This window comes from Arachis hypogaea, chromosome 5, assembly GCF_003086295.3.
Source record: "Arachis hypogaea cultivar Tifrunner chromosome 5, arahy.Tifrunner.gnm2.J5K5, whole genome shotgun sequence".
Classification (NCBI taxonomy): Eukaryota; Viridiplantae; Streptophyta; class Magnoliopsida; order Fabales; family Fabaceae; genus Arachis; species Arachis hypogaea.
In genome coordinates this window covers 42,888,476-42,912,662 of record NC_092040.1, presented here as the reverse complement: position 1 = coordinate 42,912,662, position 24,187 = coordinate 42,888,476, and the positions used below count along the sequence as shown (strand labels likewise).

Here is a 24,187-nt window from a genome sequence, read left to right as displayed (position 1 = left end):
GGGGGCGCGACTGATAGGGTTCGCGTGACAGGGGGTTATAATTCAAATCCACGCGATCGCGTGGAGCACGCAGTCGCGTGGCTGGGGTGAAATGGGGTTGACGCGATCGCTTGGGTCGCGCGTCGCGTGGAATGGATAGAAGAGAGGGTGATGCGATCGCAGAGGCATGCGATCGCGTCGTGTGAAATTGTGCTAAACGCACGATTCCAGCGTCGTGTCAGCGCAACTCTCTGTCTTCTTTGGGGTGGTGTGTAATCTGCGCGATGCGATCGCGTCGCTCACGCTGTCGCGTGGGTTAGTGTATGTGCATGTGACGCGATCGCGTCAGGGACGCGATCGCGTGGGTCTTTTGTGCGAAAAGCACAATGGCCACATGATTCCAGCCCAACTTTCTGGGCGTTGGGTCTTTATGCTGATTTCCAGGTCACGCGACCGCGTGATTGACACGGACACGTGGGGGGTGTTTCATCGCAACTGACGCGATCGCATGAGTGATGCGGTCGCGTCCCACGCCCTATTTTTTTTTAGAATGCAAGATGCAATGCTAATATGAATACAGATGCAATGAATGTTATGCAAAATCTAGGTTCAATTGAAATTCAAAAACAAATAAAACAGATAAAAATGAAAACTGAAAACGAGACGATCATACCATGGTGGGTTGTCTCCCACCTAGCACTTTTGGTTAATGTCCTTAAGTTAGACATTGGATGAGCTTCCTGTTATGGTGGCTTGTGCTTGAATTCGTCCAGGAATCTCCACCAGTGTTTGGAATGCCAGCATCCTCCAGGGTCCCAAACTAGGCATGTGAAGCTTCTGAGCAGCTTCAAACAGATTTTCAGACTCCTGGGGTGATGAATATCAGAGTACTTTCCAGGATCCCAAACTTTGGTTCCAAATTTGCCTTTGTTTGCGTCTATACTTTTCCATCCGGGCAGTTTTAAAATTAGACTCTCACCAAGATGACCAAATGTTTTCCGAGATCCTATCAAGTGAGCTTGACACCAACTTCTACACCTCAAATTGAAGTGTGAAACCTCATTGGATCTTGCATACTAGCGCTGAGTGCGAGTTATTTTCCTTTTTCTCTTAAAGCCGCAAAGAGCTCTAAGCTGACCATCTGTTTCAAGCAAACCATATTCAAGTGGAAAAATAAAGATAAGAGTCAAGGATTTTACCCACTTGAAGTCTGTATTGGGTGGTAATGGCCTTGGGATCAGTGTTTCCAGGGGTTCTGCAATATCTACTCCCTTGTGGTCTTCAGTGGATTCCTCCACTTCCTTGCAAACCTTTTTCATTCCAGCCATGTCCTGGTCAAAGTCTTCCATATCTTCCACATCACTTGAGTCATAAATAGGAGGTTGAGAAAAGTCAATCTCTGCATCATCTTCGTATTCGCTTGGGGAAGATTCTTCTGTCTCAAAGGATTCACTTGCGGATGCAAGTTCATCACGAGGAGGACTTGACTGGTGACTATCATCATCAAAGAAACATGCGTATTGAGTTACTCCATCCAATTCTTCATAAGATATCCGCATTAGAGGTTGTGCAACATCCTCTTTAGCGTCAGTTGTAACATCCTTGACGGGGTCTTCCATGACTTTGTATTCCCGTGGAGGTTCAGCATCTCCTAAATATTTAACCAACTCTTCTTCTTCTATAATGACAGCGTCCTCTACTTGTTCTAGTACGAAGTAGTGCTCTATGCTGTCCACTGAAGTTCCTTGTGTCTTCTTCACAATACATTCTACATTAGATTCTCCATATGAAGCCATGGGAGTCTGTTGAGTGGCTAAATGTCTGGAAGATAGTTGATTTATTACTTGCTCCAGTTGCTGAAGGGTTGTATTGAATTGGTTCACTGATTCTTCAAAGTGAACCTGTGATTCTTGGCTTGATGGATATGAACATGGTTTGTAGGAGAGTGGTGGTTCTTGGGAGTAATTGAATTGGCGTTGGGGTGGATAAGGATCATGTGGTAGTGAATGGTGAAAAAAAGCTTGTGAGTATGGTGGATTGGGGCTATGTTGGAAGGATGGTCTCTGAGCACAGGGTGGGGCTTGTTGGTAGCTACAAGGCGGTCCACCGAATCTATCAGTTGGACATGCATTGTAAAATGGTCTTTGTCCATGGTATCTAGGATGGTGTTGTTGCCTAAAGGGTTGATTGGATCCTTATGGCTCCATCCATCTTTGATTGCTTAGACCTTGATGCATAGTCCTGTTATAGCTTCCATTCCTTGCAACAAAATTAGAACCAAACTCAAAGCGAGAGGGGTGAGAATTCATAATAGTTATCAGAAATAAGAGGGAAGAGAGAAAACAAATAAACAAGCAAAAGAAAATTTATTATATATATATATTAGAAAAATATTTACAATAACCAATAATAAGGCACACGTTTGCAATTCCCCGGCAACGGCGCCATTTTGATGAGAGGACTTTTGCGTGGTCTAGAATTTAGAATAGATTCCCGTTGCAAGTATAGCTTCTAAACCAACAAAAGTCCTTTCATACAAACGTTTTGGTTGTCACAAGTAACAAACCCCTAAATAAATTGATAACCGAAGTATTTAAACCTCGGGTCGTCTTCTCAAGGAATTGCAAGGAAGTATGTTCTTATTATTGGGGTTATGGAGATTGTAAATTTGGGGTTTCAAGAATGAGGAGTGAATATGGCAATTAATTTAAATAGCAATTAGAGTAAATAAATACTGTAAAGCAAACTTTTGGCAAGGTATGAGAAATTGGAAGTCCAGACTTTGTTATTCTTAGCAATAAAAATGAAAGTTGAATCTTAATTCCACTCAGTTGACCTTTGCTAGAGCAAAGAAAGGTCAAGGGACTAATTAGTTAGACCTTCGAATCCTATTTATTTCCTAAGAAAAGGTTGGGATTATTGAAGTTCAGTTCAATTAGCAAAGATAACAGTTATCAATTATGTTGAGCTAAGATAACACCTGAGTTACTGATTTCTTAACCAAGACCAAAAGGAAGGAAATTAAATCTACTGGAATAAAGCAATATTAAACTGAAATACCTTAAATATCATTAAATAAGAAAATCATCATGAAAGTGGCATAGGCCAAATAGGCAACATAACTAATACAAGCAAGCATTCAAATGTCTGAAAATAAGAAACAACATAGAGTAAAAGAACATTGAACCTGGGATTGAGAGTCACTCCTAAAACCAAGAGAATTCCTAAATCCTAAATCCAAATCCTACAGAGAGAGGAGAGAACCTCTCTCAAAACTAGATCTAAATCATAGAAAGTAACTAAAAATGTCTCGACACTTTGAATGGATGCATTCTCTCACTTCATAACCTCTGGTCTATGGCTTCTGGACTTGGATTTGGGCCAAAAAGGGCTTCAGAATCCGCTATGAGTGTTTTTTGCAATTTCTGGTGCGTGGCCTCTATCACGCGTCCGTGTGGGTCACACGGTCGCGTCAATTGGAGTTTTCCTTGTCGCGCGGTCGCATCAGTCATGCGGCCGCGTCATAGGTGTTCTTCATTAGGCGCGCGGTCGCGTCAGCTATGCCGCCGCGTCACTGTTTCTTCGCGCTTGGAATGCGGCCGCGTCGTCCATGCGGTCACGTGGATGTCAGTTTCTCCAAAACTCCGTTTTATGCTTTCCTTCCATTTTTGTATGTTTTCTTTTCCATCCTTTAAGTCATTCCTGCCTTAGAAGATCTGAAACTACTCAACACACTAATCATGGCATCGAATGGAAATAAAGGCAATTAAAATAATTAATTTTAAAGCATAGGAAACATGTTTTTCACATACATCACATAATAAGGAAGGGAAAGTAAAACTATGCAATTAATATGAATAAGTGGCTGAAGGATTGAATAAATCACTCAAACTAAGCACAGAATATATCACAAAATATGGGTTTATCAATCATTCTTGTTTTGATTGCACCCTAGGAAATATTATGTAAGTGCATTGAATGAAGTGAATTGAGTTGAATTACTTGTTCGTCATGGTTCACAAATCAATACAATCACATAATAAGATACTTGTTTATTTTTAATGCTTTAGATTTGTTTGAGTGACTTGGCTTGATTGTTATCAAACTTCTCACTTTTTTCAACAAGTACCTCTATTATGTGACTATTGCATTATGTAGGGGATGGACAAGTAGTTTGCTTTTCATCATTGAATTGGTTGTTGTATGTTGTGCCATTCTATATCAATCTTGCGCTTTCACATGCACAACTTCAATAAATAATATCTTATATATTCAATTCACTTTAGTTGTGGCTATCTAGGTTTGTTTGTGCCTTATCTCTTGTTTTTCTTCACTTGCAACCTAGGCCACTTAATTGAGGAATACATGTTTTCTCTGTTGATTATGTAGTTACCTTTTAACTAACCAATGTGTGTGTTCTAAACCATGCGCATTTAGAATACACACATTGCTTTTTCTCATACCACACTACTATGACTTCTTCCTCAATTGTTGTTTATGTGTTTATATAGCAACCCGGAGTGCTAGTGTCCACCAGCTGAAGTTGGAGCCTCATATTTCTTCACCCCCCGAATTGAGTGCATGCACAAAAGATGGTGCAACTTTTAAGTGTGGGGGAGGATCCGCAATTTTGGGGCGTAAATTCCCTCTTTCTCAACACTTTGCATTATTTTCTAGTTCTTAATGGTTATGTTTTTGTGAACATTTGTTAGTATTTTATTGTGTTATACTTTGCTTGGTTTGCTTGTATATATCTTAGCTTGTTTATAGTCTTATTTTAGTAAATATTTGCATTTGTATTTGCATGGTAGAGTAAATAAGTTTGGTAAAACAACAAAGAATTTTCAAGAAATCCCTTTTTGGGCATTCCATTGATTAGATTAGAAAACCTACTTTTGAACTTGCATGAAGTATTCTTATGGAACATAGAAAAGAGCTTGAACAAATACCAAGTGAGATTCGAACTTTAATTGTATGATTGCACATCTTCAACCATAAAATATTTGTTCTTGTGTGTTATACTCCTTTCATGATTATGATCTTAGATTTGCTTTAGTCTATATGTCCTATATTTGATGTTTAAGAATGCATTTAGTACGATTGAGGCCATTTTTTTAAATTAAACTCACTAACCCATATGGCCAACCCTTACATCTACCTTTGTAAACCACTTTTTGAGCCTTTTAATTCCCCTTTTGTTCTAATTTTAAACACATCATTCACCCTAAGTAAAAGACCATTATGTCCTTGAAGTGTATCTTTGATTAGCTTGGGTTGAGTGTGTGTGTTAATCAAGTGTGGGAAAAATTTGTGGGAAACATTGGTAGTTAGTTTACTTTCGGTTTCATTGAGAATATTTGGAAAAATGGGTAAACACTCATGCATCTATTACTTAAAACATATGCATCTTTTTTATATGACAAAAGAAAGAAAATTTTTTGATGTACATACTTTGTTTATAAAAAAAAGAGAGAAAAAGAAAAAGAAAAAGAAAAGAAATGACAATAAGAATGTAAATAAAGGATGCATATGTGGTTGAATTAGAAAGAAAATGCATAAGTGAATATGAGAAAAGGGATAAATGGGTAGTTAGGTTGTTTTCTTATGTATATAAGATGATACAGGATTAGGTGGGATACTTGAGTTAATCAAAGATCCAATCTATTACCCCACTTAACCATATTAATCCTACCTGTTCATACCCTGGGTTGAGCTATGCGACCTAGGCTGACTAAAGACACGAGCGACCGACCTCTTCAGGACGGTCGCCACCGACCTGTTATTAAAAGAGTTCGGCCAAATCACCATATAGGTCCAAGCAGGCCCAACGGAAGGACAAAGCCCACTCTAAAGGCGGCTAGGCCCTTAAAAGATGAGGCGGTTCACCTAAAAAATAGTATAAGATAACTATCTTATCTCAAGGAAAGCCACTCAATACTACTATAAATACACGGGGAGCACCCAGGTATAACTCATACTCTGATTCTACACAAAATCCTGCCTAAAGCATGTGCTAACTTAAGCATTGGAGTCTCTTGCAGGTACCACCACCCTCCGGTGATCAAGGATCAGCAACACCACCGAGTTCAACAAGTCAGAATAATAGCTCTGGCCAGAGCAGCAGATCTCATCCGAGATCGACCTTCAGTTTCAGGTAACACTCAGAACATCGGCGCCGTTGCCGGGGAACCTGGAAGTCATTCCATCATCATGGCGAACAACCTTGACAACGACCACAATTTTGATTTGGAAAACAGGACTCCGCATAAGAACGCGGACATCATACTGAAAGATACATCTCTACAAAATAGAGACAAGCATTCTCCAAACACAGAAATTTTAGATACCTTCCGAGAACAGCAAGAACGTCTCAAGCAGCTCGAACAAGAGGATGAACACCAGCGCAAAGTTGAAAGAGATCTCTGGAGGGAAACAAGACGACGTCAATAGTTAGAGGACAAGCTGGTGCACGAAATTGTGATCATCAACAATGGTGCCAATAGACTTGGAGCTCTCAAACGTGAATCACACTTTGTCACAACTTTCCACAACTAACCAGCAAGTGCATTGGGTCGTCCAAGTAATACCTTACGTGAGTAAGGGTCGATCCCATGGAGATTGTCGGCTTGAAGCAAGCCATGGTCACCTTGTAAATCTCAGTCAGGCGGACTCAAATGGTTATGGAGTTTTCATAATTAAAAGATAAATAAAATATAAAATAAAGATAGAGATACTTATGTAATTTATTGGTGGGAATTTCAGATAAGCGTATGAAGATGCTTCATCCCTCTTGAATCTCTGCTTTCCTACTTGCTTCATCCAATCCTTCATACTCCATTCCATAGCAAGCTGTATTTTGGGTTTCACCGACGTCAATGGCTACCTCCCGTCCTTTCAGTGAAAAAGGTCCTCTACGGTTTCCCGCATGGCTAATCAGCTGTTGGTTCTCGATCATGTAGCAATAGGAGTTACTATCCTTTTGCTTCTATCACTACGCCCTACAGTCGCGAGTTTGAAGCTCGTCACAGTCATCCCATCTCAGATCATACTCGGAATACCACAGACAAGGTTTAGACTTTCCGGATCTTAGGAATGGCCGCCAATAATTCTAGCTTATACCACGAAGACTCTGATCTCACGGAATGGAAGGCTTGGTTTGTCAGGTGTTGCTACCATGCGTCGTGGACCAGGAATCCAAGAGATACACGCTCAATCTTAAGTAAAACGGAAGTGGTTATTAGGCACACGTTCATAGGTGAGAATGATGATGAGTGTCATGGATCATCATATTCATCAGGTTGAAGTGCGAGTGAGTAACTTAGAACACAAATAAGCTTGACTTGAATAGAAGAACAATAGTAATTGCATTAATACTCGAGGAACAGCAGAGCTCCACACCTCAATCTATGGTGTGTAGAAACTCCACCATTGAAAATGCATAAGAACAAGGTTCAGGCATGGCCGTGAGGCCAGCCCCAAAATGTAATCAAGAGATCAAAAGATGATCAAAAGATGAAAATACAATAGTAAGAGGTCCTATTTATAATGAAACTAGCTACTAGGGTTTACAGAAATAGGTGAATGATGCAGAAATCCACTTCCGGGCCCACTTGGTGTGTGCTTGGGCTGAGCATTGAGCTTTACACGTGTAGAGGCTTCTCTTGGAGTTAAATGCCAGCTTTGGTGCCAGTTTGGGCATTTTAACTCCAGCTTTTATGCCAGTTCTGGCGTTTTGACTTCAGAATAGGGCAAAGAAGGGGTGTTTGAACGCCAGTTTACGTCATCAAAACTCGAGCAAAGTATGGACTATTATATATTGCTGGAAAGCTCTGGATGTCTACTTTCCAACGTAATTAAAAGCGCGCCATTTGAGGTTTCGTAGCTCCAGAAAATCTACTTCGAATGCAGAGAGGTCAGAATCCAACAGCATCAGCAGTCCTTTGTCAACTTCTGAATTAGATTTTTGCTCAGGTCCCTCAATTTCATCCAGAAAATACCTGAAATAACAGAAAAACACAAACTCATAGAAAAGTCCAAAAATATGAATTTTGCATAAAAACTAATAAAAACATCCCAAAAAGTAGCTAGATCCTACTAAAAACTACCTAAAAATAATGCCAAAAAGCATATAAATTATCTGCTCATCACAACACCAAACTTAAATTGTTGCTTGTCCCCAAGCAACTAAAAACAAAATAGGATAAAAAGAAGAGAATATACAATGAATCCCACAGTATCAATGAAACTTAGTTCTAATTAGATGAGCGGGGCTTGTAGCATTTTGCTTCGAAAAGCTTTGGCATCTCACTTTTTCCTTTGAAATTTAGAATGATTGGCATCTATAGGAACTCAAAATTTTAGATAGTGTTATTGATTCTCCTAGTTTAGTGCGTTGATTCTTGAACACAGTTACTTTATGAGTCTTCGCCGTGGCCCTAAGCACTTTGTTTTCCAGTATTCCCACCGAATACATAAATGCCACAGACACATAACTGGGTGAACCTTTTCAGATTGTGACTCAGCTTTGCTAAAGTCCCCAATTAGAGGTGTCTAGAGCTCTTAAGCACACTCTTTTTCTTGGATCATGACTTTAACCACTCAGTCTCAAGCTTTTCGCTTGGACCTTCATGCCACAAGCACATGGTTAGGGACAGTTTGATTTAGCCACTTAGACCTGGATTTTTTTTCCTTGGGCCCTCCTATCCATTAATGCTCAAAACCTTGGATCCTCTTTACCCTTGTCTTTTGGTTTAAAGGGCTATTGGCTTTTTCTGCTTGCTTTTTCTTTTTCTCTTTTTTTCGCCATTTTTTATTTTTTTATTTTATTTTATTTTATTTATTTGTCACTACTTTTTCTTGCTTCAAAAACCAATTTCATGATTTTTTAGATTATCAACAATATTTATCTTTGTTCATCATTCTTTCAAGAGCCAACAACTTTAACATTCATAAACAACAAGATAAAAAATATGCACTGTTCAAGCATTCATTCAGAAAACAAAAAGTATGGCCACCATGGTGCACAAAATTGTGATCTCTAACAATGGCGCTCAACTTCGTATGCGCATTTATAATCTCAGCACTTTCTTCACAACCTCACACAACTAACCAGTAAGTGCATGATGACATATCATCATATACCTATTTTCTATGCTTTTTCATACAAGAAAATGATGATTAGTGCTTAAATATTGCATTCCTTTGTGCTTAATTGGAAGATTTCCTTGATCTTTTAATTTTATAAATCTTATAGGAAATAAGAAGAAAAAGAAGCAAAGAAGCACAAAAAAAAGAGGAAAAAAAGAGCTTTGGAGCACACTTTGAAGTTGGAGCAAACTTTGGAGGCTTAGGCCACGCTTTTAAAAGCGTGGCCCATGACCAAATCAAAGGAGAAAACAACTAGCACGCACACTGCCCTGCCCTTGCCAAGGGCAGGGCAGAATCGTGATGCAAAGTGAGGTTGGAAGCAAGAATTTTCGCTAAGGTAAAATCTGGCCGCTCACAGCATGACCATGCCTACTTCAAAGGGCTATAACTTGAGCTACAGAAGTTCGATTGATGTGCTTCCAGTTGCGTTGGAAAGCTGACATTCAGAGCTTTCCAACGATATATAGCAATTCATATTTGGCGTACAATTGAGGCAGGAACGGAAGGCATCTTTAAGGGCCACAAATAAGCAAAAATAAACCAAGGAAAATAGGTAGCGTGTGCATCGGCCAAGTCTCGAACACGGGACTTCAATTTGGAAACACTGCCCCACCCTCCGCGAGGGCAGGGCAGCATTTTGCTGTGGCACGGCCAGCGCACCATTCTGGCGCACCAAGGAACAATTCGGCAGCACCAGCAGCACGCACAGGCACCAAACTGGCGCACCAGAATTTTCTGCCCTGCCCTCCGCGAGGGCAGGGCAGCATCCTGCAGCACACACCAACGCACCATGCTCGCACCAAGGCCGCACGCATCAAATCCTGCCCTGCCCTCCACAAGGGCAGGGCAGCCTCCTGGGAGCAACATGGGCCAAAATTCAACCAAATTTCATTTAAATTCAATTCCTCTCCAAATTGAATCAAGGCCAACCAAACCCATTTCTCCTCAAATCCAAAGCAAGCAAAACCCACATCATCACTCAAAGGCACATGGATCAATTAAATTAGGATTTTTATTTTTGTAATTTGTTTTAATTTCATTTTCATTTTATTTTGTAAAGCCTATATAAGGCATCATTTCCATCTTTGTAAAGGGAGGCTGGCTCCATTAGGGAGTAGAAGTAGATAGCTCTCTCTTTAATTTTCATTTCTGTCTTAAATTTTGGATTGAGATTGAAAGGAATTCTGTTTTCATTCTCCATCTGCAACTTCTCTGCTTTGTTCTTCTGCATAATTCAAGAAATTAAGGATTTTAATCAAAACTCTCTTACTGCTTTCATCTTTATTTCTTCTTCAATCTGTTTCTTGGTTGGATCAAGGAAGGGAGTGAGATCTAGACTTGTTTTCTAGTCTCATTGATTCCCTGAGATCTTGTCTCTTTAATTTTCAAAATAAAGCTGAGTTACATTCTGTGTTGCTTCTTCAAGCAATTTTCCATTTCTGTTTAAATCTGCTGCACTTATTTCATCTTTTACTTCTCTGCTTGATTGCTCTTTACATCTTCTTGTTGGATTTTAAATTCCCTGCACCCAACCCCCTTTACATTTTCTGCAATTTACATTTCTTGTCATTTACTTTTCTTGCAATTTAAGTTTCAGCTATTTTACTTTCTTGTTATTTAAGTTACTTGCAATTTTACTTTCTGCACTTTAATTTTCCTTGCTATTTACTTTCTGTTGGCTACACTTCATCCAAATTCACTTTAATGTTAGCTTGACTAAACTAATCACCCACTAAAATTGCTTGATCCATCAATCCCTGTGGGATCGACCTCACTCTAAGAGAGTTATTACTACTTGATGCGACCCGATACACTTGCCGGTTAGATCTATGTGTTTGGAAAATTCGTTTTCCATAAAAACACCATCAGTGCACTGGGTCGTCCAAGTAATAAACCTTACGTGAGTAAGGGTCGATCCCACGGAGACTGTTGGTATGGAGCAAGCTATAGTCATCTTGTAAATCTCAGTCAGGCGGATTCTAATGGTTATAATGGTTTTCGAATATAAAGATAAATAAAGCATAAAGTAGAGATAGAGATACTTATGTAATTCATTGGTGGGAATTTCAGATAAGCACATGAAGATACTATGATCCTTCTGAATCTCTACTTTCCAACTGCTTTCATCCAATCATTCTTACCCCTTTCCATGGCAAGTTGTATGTAGGACGTCACCGTTGTCAATGGCTACTTCCCATCATCTTAGTGAAAATGGTCCAAATGCGCTGTCACAGCACGGCTAATCATCTGTCGGTTCTCGATCATGTCAGAATAGGATCCATTGATCCTTTTGCGTCTGTCACTACGCCCAACACACGCGAGTTTGAAGCTCCTCATAGTCATTCAATCCCTGAATCCTACTCGAAATACCACGGACAAGGTTTAGACTTTTCGGATTCTCAAGAATGCTGCCAATGGATTCTAGCTTATACCATGAAGATTCTGATTAAGGAATCCAAGAGATACACACTCTAACTTTCACAGGTAGAACGGAAGTGTTTGTCAGGTGATGAGCGGATAATTTATACGCTTTTTGGCATTGTTTTTAGGTAGTTTTTAGTAAGTTTGAGCAACTTTTAGGGATGTTTTCATTAGTTTTTATGTTAAATTCACATTTCTGGACTTTACTATGAGTTTGTGTGTTTTTCTGTGATTTCAGGTAATTTCTGGCTGAAATTGAGGGACTTGAGCAAAACTCTGAAAAAGGCTGACAAAAGGACTGCTGATGCTGTTGGAATCTGACCTCCCTGTACTCGAAATGGATTTTCTGGAGCTACAGAACTCCAATTGGCGCGCTCTCAACGGCGTTGGAAAGTAGACATCCAGAGCTTTCCAGCAATATATAATAGTCCATACTTTATTCGGAAATTGACGACGTAACTTGGCGTTGAACGCCAAGTACATGCTGCTGTCTGGAGTTAAACGCCAGAAAAACGTCATGATCCGGAGTTGAACGCCCAAAACACGTCATAACTCGGAGTTCAACTCCAAGAGAAGCCTCAGCTCGTGGATTGATCAAGCTCAGCCCAAACATACACCAAGTGGGCCCCGGAAGTGGATTTATGCATCAATTACTTACTCATGTAAACCCTAGGAGCTAGTTTATTATAAATAGAACTTTTTACTATCATATTATCATCCTGGATTGTATTTTGAATCCTGTGATCACGTTTTGGGGGCTGGCCATTCGGCCATGCCTGAACCTTTCACTTATGTATTTTCAACGGTGGAGTTTCTGCACACCATAGATTAAGGGTGTGGAGCTCTGCTGTACCTCAAGTTTCAATACAATTACTATTACTTTCTATTCAATTCTCTTTTATTCTTATTTCAAGATATACGTTGCACTTCAACTTGATGAATGTGATGATCCGTGACACTCATCATCATTCTCACTCATGAACGCGCGTGACTGACAACCACTTCCGTTCTACCTTAGGCCGGGCGCATATCTCTTAGATTCCCCAACAGAATCTTCGTGGTATAAGCTAGATAGATGGCGGCATTCATGAGGATCCGGAAAGTCTAAACCTTGTTTGTGGTATTCCGAGTAGGATTCTGGGATTGAATGACTGTGACGAGCTTCAAACTCCTAAAGGTTGGGCGTGATGACAAGCGCAAAAGAATCAAGGGATTCTATTCCAACCTGATTGAGAACCGACAGATGATTAGCCGTGCTGTGATAGAGCATAGGAACGTTTTCACTGAGAGGATGGGATGTAGCCATTGACAACGGTGACGCCCTACATACAGCTTGCCATGGAAAGGAGTAAGAAGGATAGGATGAATGTAATAAGAAAGTAGAGATTCAAGAGGAGCACAACATCTCCATACGCCTATCTGAAATTTCCACTATTGATTTACATAAGTATCTCTATCCATTTTATTTTCTATTTATTTTTATTAATCATATTTGATTTTCTAAATTCCATAATTTTAACCTGCCTAACTGAGATTTACAAGGTGACCATAGCTTGCTTCATACCAACAATCTCTGTGGGATCGACACTTACTCACGTAAGGTTTATTACTTGGACGACCCAGTGCACTTGCTGGTTAGTTGAACGGAGTTGTGTCCACACATAAGTGCCATAATAAGGATTCCATACAACAACAAAGAATACTACATTGATGTGATCACAATTTCGTCCACCAAGTTTTTGGCGCCGTTGCCGGGGATTGTTCGAGTATGGACAACTGACGGTTCATCTTGTTGCTCAGATTAGGTAATTTTCTTTTCAAAAATTTTTCTTTAATTTTCGTTTTTTTTCAAAGAATATTTTCGAAAAAAATAAAATAAAAATACAAAAAAATTAGAAAATCATAAAAATCAAAAATATTTTGCGTTTTTTGTTTGAGTCTTGAGTCAAATTTTAAGTTTGGTGTCAATTGCATGCTTTTAAAAATTTTTCTTGCATTTTTCGAAAATCTCATGCATTCATAGTGTTCTTCATGATCTTCAAGTTGTTCTTGACAAGACTTCTTGTTTGATCTTGATGATTTCTTGTTTTGTGTTGTTTGTTGTTTTTCATGTGCATCTTTGCATCCATAATTTTCATGCATTAAAAATTTCTAAGTTTGGTGTCTTGCATGTTTTCTTTGCATCAAAAATTTTTCAAAATTATGTTCTTGATGTTCATCATGATCTTCATAGTGTTCTTGGTGTTCATCTTGACATTCATAGCATTCTTGCATGCATCTTGTGTCTTGATCCAAAATTTTCATGTTTTGGGTCATTTTTTGTGTTTTTCTTTAAAAATTTAAAAATCAAAAAAATATATTTTCCTTATTTCCCTCCAAATTTTCAAAATTTTGGGTTGACTTGGTCAAAAATTTTCAAAATTAGTTGTTTCTTACAAGTCAAGTCAAAATTTCAAATTTTAAAAATCTTATCTTTTCAAAATCTTTTTCAAAAATCATATCTTTTTCATTTTTTTTTATATAATTTTCGAAAATTTCAAAAAAATCTTTTTCAAAATATTTTCAAAATCTTTTTCTTATCTTTTATATCTAATTTTCGAAAATTAACTAACAAGTAATGTGATTGGTTCAAAAAATTGAAGTTTGTTACTTTCTTGTTAAGAAAGGTTCAATCTTTAAGTTCTAGAATCTTATCTTGTAGTTTCTTGTTAGTTAAGTAATTTTAAAAAATTAAATCTTTTTCAAAATATCTTTTTCTTAAAAATCTTTTTATCTTTTTATCTTTTCTTTTTCAAAAACTTTATCTTTTTCAAAATTTGATTTCAAATATTTTATCTAACTTCTTATCTTCTTATCTTTTTCAAAATTTGATTTCAAATCTTTTTCAATCAACTAACTATTTAACTTTTTGTTTGTTTTTTTTATCTTTTTCAAAACCAACTAACTACCTATCCCTCTCTAATTTTCGAAAATATCTCATCTCTTTTTCAAAAATTCTTTTTAATTGTTTTAAATTTTAATTTTAATTATATTTTATCTTTAATTTTCAAAAATCACTAACCACTTTTTCAAAATCATTTTCGAAAATTTTCTATCTCTCCTCTTCTTCTATTTATTTATTTATTTACTAACACTTCTCTTCACTTCTCTTCATCTCAAATCACCACCTCTATCCTTACCCATTCTTCTTCACTCTTCTTCCCTTTCTTCTTCTACTAACATAAAGGAATCTCTATACTGTGACATAGATGATTCCACTTTCTTTTCTTGTTCTCTTCTTCCCTATATGAGCAGGAACAAGGAAAAAGACAAAAGCTTCCACCTCTGAGTCATGGGAGATGGAAAGACTAATATAAGCCGTCATAGCTCAGTGGTAGAACATGTGGCTGCAAATCAAGAGATCCCTGAGATACCTCAGGGGATAAATTGTCCTCCACACAACTATTGGGAGCATATAATGATAAAAACACCAAAATCACTAGGGATCATGCAACAGAAGCAAGGAAGAGACATAAAGGAGCTCAAAAAGCACCATTGGATCTTCAAGAAGGCGCCACCCTCACTCAGGTGGACTCATTCCTTGTTCTAAATTTTTTTTTCCTACTTTTCGTTTTTTTATATGTTTATCTACTTCATGATCATTAGTATGTAGTAACTATGCCTTAAAGATTGTGAATAATTCCATGAATCCTTCACCTCTCTTAAATGAAAAATGTTTTTAATTAAAAAAGAACAAGAAGTACATGAATTTCAAATTTATCCTTGAATTTAGTTTAATTATATTGATGTGGTGACAATACTTCTTGCTTTCTGAATGAATGCTTAAACAGTGCATATTTTTGATCTTGTTGTTTATGAATGTTAAAATTGTTGGCTCTTAAAAGAATGATGAACAAGGAGAAATGTTATTGACAATCTGAAAAATCATGAATTTGATTCTTGAAGCAAGAAAAAGCAGTGAAAAAAAAAACAAAAGCTTGTGAAAAAAAAAGTGGCAAAAAAAATAGAAAAAAAAAGAAAAAGCAAGCAGAAAAAGCCAATAGCCCTTAAAACCAAAAGGCAAGGGTAAAAAGGATCCAAGGCTTTGAGCATCAATGGATAGGAGGGCCCAAGGAAATAAAATCCAGGCCTAAGCGGCTAAATCAAGCTGTCCCTAACCATGTGCTTGTGTCATGAAGGTCCAAGTGAAAAGCTTGGGACTGAGTGGTTAAAGTCGTGATCCAAAGCAAAAGAGTGTGCTTAAGAGCTCTGGACACCTCTAACTGGGGACTTTAGCAAAGCTAAGTCACAATCTGAAAAGGTTCACCCAGTTATGTGTCTGTGGCATTTATGTATCCGGTGGTAATACTGGAAAACAAAGTGCTTAGGGCCACGGCCAAGACTCATAAGTAGCTGTGTTCAAGAATCAACATGCTTAACTAGGAAATTCAATAACACTATCCAAAATTCTAAGTTCCTAAGGAAGCCAATCATTCAGAACTTCAAAGGAAAAAGTGAGATGCCAAAACTGTTCAGAAGCAAAAAAGCTACAAGTCCCGCTCATCTAATTAAATTAATATTCATTGATATTCTGGAATTTATAGTATATTCTCTTCTTTTTATCCTAATTTATTTTCAGTTGCTTGGGGACAAGCAACAATTTAAGTTTGGTGTTGTGATGAGCGGATAATTTATACGCTTTTTGGCATTGTTTTTAGGTAGTTTTTAGTAAGTTTGAGCAACTTTTAGGGATGTTTTCATTAGTTTTTATGTTAAATTCACATTTCTGGACTTTACTATGAGTTTGTGTGTTTTTCTGTGATTTCAGGTAATTTCTGGCTGAAATTGAGGGACTTGAGCAAAACTCTGAAAAAGGCTGACAAAAGGACTGCTGATGCTGTTGGAATCTGACCTCCCTGTACTCGAAATGGATTTTCTGGAGCTACAGAACTCCAATTGGCGCGCTCTCAACGGCGTTGGAAAGTAGACATCCAGAGCTTTCCAGCAATATATAATAGTCCATACTTTATTCGGAAATTGACGACGTAACTTGGCGTTGAACGCCAAGTACATGCTGCTGTCTGGAGTTAAACGCCAGAAAAACGTCATGATCCGGAGTTGAACGCCCAAAACACGTCATAACTCGGAGTTCAACTCCAAGAGAAGCCTCAGCTCGTGGATTGATCAAGCTCAGCCCAAACATACACCAAGTGGGCCCCGGAAGTGGATTTATGCATCAATTACTTACTCATGTAAACCCTAGGAGCTAGTTTATTATAAATAGAACTTTTTACTATCATATTATCATCCTGGATTGTATTTTGAATCCTGTGATCACGTTTTGGGGGCTGGCCATTCGGCCATGCCTGAACCTTTCACTTATGTATTTTCAACGGTGGCGTTTCTGCACACCATAGATTAAGGGTGTGGAGCTCTGCTGTACCTCAAGTTTCAATACAATTACTATTACTTTCTATTCAATTCTCTTTTATTCTTATTTCAAGATATACGTTGCACTTCAACTTGATGAATGTGATGATCCGTGATACTCATCATCATTCTCACTCATGAACGCGCGTGACTGACAACCACTTCCGTTCTACCTTAGGCCGGGCGCATATCTCTTAGATTCCCCAACAGAATCTTCGTGGTATAAGCTAGATAGATGGCGGCATTCATGAGGATCCGGAAAGTCTAAACCTTGTTTGTGGTATTCCGAGTAGGATTCTGGGATTGAATGACTGTGACGAGCTTCAAACTCCTAAAGGTTGGGCGTGATGACAAGCGCAAAAGAATCAAGGGATTCTATTCCAACCTGATTGAGAACCGACAGATGATTAGCCGTGCTGTGATAGAGCATAGGAACGTTTTCACTGAGAGGATGGGATGTAGCCATTGACAACGGTGACGCCCTACATACAGCTTGCCATGGAAAGGAGTAAGAAGGATAGGATGAATGTAATAAGAAAGTAGAGATTCAAGAGGAGCACAACATCTCCATACGCCTATCTGAAATTTCCACTATTGATTTACATAAGTATCTCTATCCATTTTATTTTCTGTTTATTTTTATTAATCATATTTGATTTTCTAAATTCCATAATTTTAACCTGCCTAACTGAGATTTACAAGGTGACCATAGCTTGCTTCATACCAACAATCTCTGTGGGATCGACCCTTACTCGCGTAAGGTTTATTACTTGGACGACCCAGTGCACTTGCTGGTTAGTTGAACGGAGTTGTGTCCACACATAAGTGCCATAATAAGGATTCCATACAACAACAAAGAATACTACATTGATGTGATCACAATTTCGTCCACCATCAGGCACGCGTTCATAAGTGAGAATGGTGATGAGTGTCACGGATCATCACATTCATCAGGTTGTAGTGAGAATGAATATCTTCGAATAAGAATAAGCATGAATTGAATAGAAAACAGTAGTAATTGCATAAATACTCAAGGTACAGCAGAGCTCCACACCTTAATCTATGGTGTGTAGAAACTCCACCGTTGAAAATACATAAGTGGTGAAGGTCCAGGCATGGCCGTGAGGCCAGCCCCCAAAACGTGATCAAAGGATCAAAAGATAATCCAAAGATGATCTAAGGATATTCCAAAGATATTCCAAAAGATGTAAATACAATAGTAAAAAGTTCTCTTTATAATAAATTAGTTACTAGGGTTTACAGAAATAAGTCTAAGTGCCGAAATCCACTTCCAGGGCCCACTTTGGTGTGTGCTTGGGCTGAGGTTGAGCTTTACACGTGCAGAGGCTTCTCATGGGGTTAAACGCCAAGTTGTAATGTGTTTTTGGCGTTTAACTCTGGTTTGTGACGTGTTTCTGGCGTTTTACTCCAGAATGCAGCATGGAACTGGCGTTGAACGCCAGTTTGTGTCGTCTAAACTCGAATAAAGTATGGACTATTATATATTGCTAGAAAGCCCTATATGTCTACTTTCCAACACAATTGGGATCGCTCCATTTGGAGTTTTGCAGCTCCAAAAATCTATTTCGAGTGCAGGGAGGTCAGAATCCAACAGTATCACCAGTCCTTTGTTAGCCTCCTATCAAATTCTTACTCAGGTCCCTCAATTTCAGCCATAAAATACCTGAAATCACAGAAAAACACACAAACTCATAGTAAAGTCCATAAATGTGAATTTTGCATAAAACTAATAAAACATCCCTAAAAGTAGCTAGATCCTACTAAAAACTACCTATAAACAATGTCAAAAAGCGTATAAATTATCCGCTCATCACAATACCAAACTTAAATTGTTGCTTGTCCCCAAGAAAATGAAAATCAAATAGGATAAAAAGAAGAGAATATACTATAAATCCCAAAACATCAATGAAGCTTAGTTCTGATTAGATGAGCGGGACTAGTAGCTTTTTGCTTCTGAACAGTTTTGGCATCTCACTTTATCCTTTGAAGTTTAGAATGGTTGGCATTTCTAGGAACTCAGAATTCAGATAGTGTTATTGATTCTCCTAGTTTAGTATGTTGATTCTTGAACACAGCTACTTTATGAGTCTTGGCCGTGGCCCTAAGCACTTTGTTTTCCAGTATTACCACCGGATACATAAATGCCACAGACACATAACTGGGTGAACCTTTTCAGATTGTGACTTAGCTTTGCTAAAGTCCCCAATTAGAGGCGTCCAGGGTTCTTAAGCACACTCTTTTACTTTGGATCACGACTTTAACCACTCAGTCTCAAGCTTTTCACTTGGACCTGCATGCCACAAGCACATGGTTAAGGACAGCTTGATTCAGCTGCTTAGGCCTGGATTTATTTCCTTAGGCCCTCATATCCATTGATGCTCAAAGCCTTGGATCCTTTTTACCCTTGCCTTTTGGTTTTAAGGGCTATTGGGTTTTTCTGCTTGTTTTTTCTTTTTCTTTTATTAATTTTTTTGCCATTTTTTTCTTCTTTTTTTTCGCAAGCTTTTTATTCACTGCTTTTTCTTGCTTCAAGAATCAATTTTATGATTTTTCAGATCATCAATAACATTTCTCTTTTTCATCATTCTTTCAAGAGCCAACAATTTTAACATTCATAAACAACAAGATAAAAAATATGCATTGTTCAACCATTCATTCAGAAAACAAAATATATTGTCACCACATCAATATAATTAAACTAATTTCAAGGATGAATTCGAAACTCATGTACTTCTTGTTCTTTTGTATTAAAAACATATTTCATTTAAGAAAGGTGAAGGATTCATGGAATTATTCATAGCCTTAAGACATAGACACTAGACACTAATGATCATGTAATTAAGACACAAACATAGACAAACATGAAGCTCAAAAACCGAAAAACAGATAGATAAGAACAAGGTAGTTAAGGAATGAGTCCACCTTAGTGATGGTGGTGCCTTCTTTCTTGAAGGACCAATGGTTTTCTTGAGCTCCTCTATGTCTCTTCCTTGCCTTTGTTGCTCCTCCCTCATAGCTCTTTGATCTTCTCTAATCTCATTGAGAATGATGGAGTGCTCTTGGTGTTCCACCCTTAATTAGTTCATGTCATGACTCAATCCTTCTAGAGAAGTGTTGAGTTATTCCCAATAGTTGTTTGGAGGAAAATGCATCCCTTGAGGCATCTCAAGGATTTCTTGATGATGAGCTTCCTCATGCGTCTCTTGAGATCCATGAATAGACTCTCTTGTTTTCTCCATCATCTTCTTAGTGATGGGCTTGTCCTCTTCAATGAGGATGTCTCCTTCTATGACAACTCCAGCTAAGTTGCATAGATGGCAAATGAGATGAGGAAAAGCTAGCCTTGCCAAGGTGGAGGGCTTTTCGGCACTTTGTAGAGTTCTAGAGGGATGACTTCATGAACTTCTACTTCCTCTCCAATCATGCTGCTATGGATCATGATGGCCCGATCCACAGTTACTTCGGATCGGTTGCTAGTGGGGATGATGGAGCGTTGGATGAACTCTAACCATCCTCTAGCCATAGGCTTGCCTTTTGAGTCTCTTTTCCATTGAGCTCCTTCCACACATATGTCCATGAGGACTTGGTCCAACCTTTGATAAAAGTTGACCCTTCTAGTATAGGGGCGTGCGTCTTCTTGTATCATGGGCAAGTTGAACGCCAACCTTACGTTCTCCGGACTGAAATCTAAGCATTTCCCCCGAACCATTGTAAGCCAATTCTTTGGGTTTGGGTTCATGCTTTGATCATGGTTCCTAGTAATCCATGCATTGGCATAGAACTCTTGAACCTTTAAGATTCCAACTTGTTGAATAGGATTAGAGAGAACTTCCCATCCTCTTCTTCTAATCTCTTGTCGGATCTTCGGATATTCGCCCTTTTTGAGCTTAAAAGGGGCCTCAGGGATCACCTTTTTCTTGGCCACCACTTTATAGAAGTGCTCTTGATGGGCTTTTGAGTTGAATCTTTCCATCTCCCATGACTCAGAGGTGGAAGCAATTGCCTTCCCTTTCCTCTTTCTTGAGTTTTCTCTGGCCTTAGGTGCCATCAATGGTTATGGAAAAACAAAAACGCTATGCTTTTACCACACTAAACTTAGAATGTTGCTCTCCCTCGAGCAAAAGAAGAAAGAATAGAAGAAGAAGAAGAAAAAGATATGGAGGAGAGGGAGAGAGGTGTGGGTTTCAGCCAAGGGGGAGAAGAGATGGTTGTGTTGTGTGAAAATGAAGAATGATGGAGGGGTTTATATAGTGGAGGGAAAGGGTTAGGGTTCGGACATTTAGGGTGGGTTTGGGTGGGAAAGAGATTTTGAATTTGAAGGTAGGTGGGGTTTTTGGGGAAGAGAGGATGGATGTGAGTGGTGAAGAGGTGATGGAGAAGAGTGATTGAGGTGATTGGTGAATGATGTTTGGGGAAGAGTGTTATGAAAAGGTGTGAGAGAGAGGGATAAGGTAGGTAGGGATCCTGTGGGGTCCACAGATCCTGAGGTGATCCTGTGGGGACCACAGATCCTGGGGGTGTCAAGGATTTCTCATCCCTGCACCCTTTAGGCATGTAAAATGCCCTCTATATGCAATCCTGGCATTTAACGCCAGACTGCAGCTTGTTTCTGGCATTAAACGCCCAAATGTAGCCTGTTTCTGGCGTTTAATGCCAGCCTGGTGCTTGTTTCTGGCGTTAAACGCCAACTTGGTGCTTGTTTCTGGTGTTAAACGCCAGACAGATGCTTGTTTCTGGCGTTTAAATGCCAGACAGCTCTTCCTCCAGGGTGTGCTTTTTCTTCTGCTATTTTTGATTCTGTTTTTAATTTTTGTAATTGTTTTGTGACTCCACATGATCATAAACCTAATAAAACATAAAAGAACAATAGAAATATAGATAAATAAAAATTGGGTTGCCTCCCAATAAGCACTTCTTTAATGTCAATAGCTTGACAGTGAGCTCTCATGGAGCCTCACAGGTATTCAGAGCATTGTTGGGACCTCCCAACACCAAACTTAGAGTTTGAATGTTGGGGTTCAATACCAAACTTAGAGTTTGGTTGTGGCCTCCCAACACCAAACTTAGAGTTTGATTGTGGGGGCTTTGTTTGACTCTGTATTGAGAGAAGCTTTTCATGCTTCTTCTCTATGGTTACAGAGGAAGATCCTTGAGCTTTAAACACAAGGTAGTCCCCATTCAATTGAAGGACTAGTTCTCCTCTGTCAACATCAATTACAGCTCTTGCTGTGGCTAGGAAGGGTTTTCCAAGTATGATGCATTCATCCTCATCCTTCCCAGTGTCTATGATTATGAAATCAGCAGGGATGTAAAGGCCTTTAACCTTCACAAACACGTCCTCTAGTAATCCATAAGTTTGTTTTATTGACTTGTCTGCCATCTCTAATGAGATTCTTGCAGCTTGTACCTCAAAGATCCCCAATTTCTCCATTACAGAGAGTGGCATAAGATTTATACTTGACCCCAAGTCACACAGAGCCTTCTCAAAGGTCATGGTGCCTATGGTACAGGGTATTAAGAATTTACCTGGATCTTATTTCTTTTGAGGTAAAATTTGCTGAACCCATGTATTTAGTTCACTAATGAGTAAGGGAGGTTCATCTTCCCAAGTCACATTACCAAACAACTTGGCATTCAGCTTCATGATGGCTCCTAGATATTGAGGAACTTGCTCTTCAGTTACATCTTCATCCTCTTCAGAGGAAGAATAGTTCTCAGAGCTCATGAATGGCAGAAGGAGGTTTAATGGAATCCCTATGGTCTCTATATGAGCCTCAGATTCCTTTAGGTCCTCAATAGGGAACTCCTTTCTGTCTGGAAGACGTCCCATGATGTCTTCCTCATTAGAATTCATGTCCTCCCCTTCCTCCTTGGATTTGACCATATTGATTATATCAATGGCCTTGCACTCTCTTTTTGGATTCTCTTCTGTATTGCTTGGGAGAGTACTAGGAGGAGTTTCAGTGATTTTCTTACTCAGCTGACCCACTCGTTCCTCCAAATTTCTAATGGAGGACCTTGTTTCATTCATGAAACTTAGAGTGGCCTTAGATAGATCAGAGACTATGTTTGCTAAGCTAGAAGGGCTTTGCTCAAAATTCTCTGTCTGTTGCTGAGAAGATGATGGAAAAGGCTTGCTATTGCTAAACCTGCTTCTTCCACCATTATTAAAGCCATGTTGAGGCTTTTGTTGATCCTTCCATGAGAAATTTGGATGATTTCTCCATGAGGGATTATAGGTGTTTCCATAGGCTTCACCCATGTAATTCACCTCTTCCATTGCAAGGTTCTCAGGATCATAGGTTTTTTCTTCAAAAGATGCCTTTTTAGTACTGTTGGATACATTTTGCAATCCATTCAGACTCTGAGAAATCATGTTGACTTGCTGAGTCAACATTTTGTTCTGAGCCAATATGGCATTCAGAGCATCAATTTCAAGAACTCCCTTCCTTTGGGGCATCCCATTACTCACAGGATTTCTTTCAAAAGTGTACATGAACTGGTTATTTGCAACCATGTCAATGAGTTCCTGAGCTTCTGCAGGCATTTTCTTTAGTTGAATAGATCCACCTGCAGAGTGGTCCAATGATATCTTAGACAATTCATACAGACCATCATAGAATATATCCAGGAAGGTCCATTCAGAAAGCATGTCAGAAGGACACTTTTTGGTCAGTTGCTTATATCTCTCCCAAGCTTCATAGAGGGATTCACCTTCTTTTTGTCTGAAGGTTTGAAAATCGAGTCTAAGCTTGCTTAGCTTTTGGGGAGGAAAGAACTTGGCTAAGAAAGTCGTGACCAGCTTATCCCAAGAGTTCAGGCTGTCTTTAGGTTGAGAGTCCAACCATACTCTAGCTCTGTTTCTTACAGCAAAAGGGAAAAGCATAAGCCTGTAGTCCTCGAGATCAACCCCATTGGTCTTAACAGTATCACAAATCTGCAAGAATTTAGTTAAGAACTAAAAAGGATCTTCTGATGAAAGTGCATAAAACTTGCAATTCTGTTGCATCAGAGAAACTAATTGAGGCTTTAGCTCAAAATTGTTTGCTCCAATGGCAGGGATTGAGATGCTTCTTCCATGTAAGTTGGAATTTGGTGTAGTGAAGTCACCAAGCATCTTCCTTGCATTGTTGGTATTGTTGTTATTTTCGGCTGCCATGTTTTCTTCTTTTTTGAATGTTTCTGTCAAGTCCTCTCCAGAGGGTTATGC

The 24,187-nt window shown here is 38.9% G+C and overlaps 1 non-coding gene across 1 annotated transcript; it reads left to right on the top strand.

Moving 5' to 3' along the window:
- Positions 1 to 23,623: 23,623 nt before the first annotated feature.
- On the top strand, positions 23,624 to 23,731 carry LOC112805062 (small nucleolar RNA R71). Its single transcript, XR_003203674.1, has one exon. It is a non-coding gene; the product is annotated as a small nucleolar RNA R71 (small nucleolar RNA).
- Positions 23,732 to 24,187: the final 456 nt, after the last annotated feature.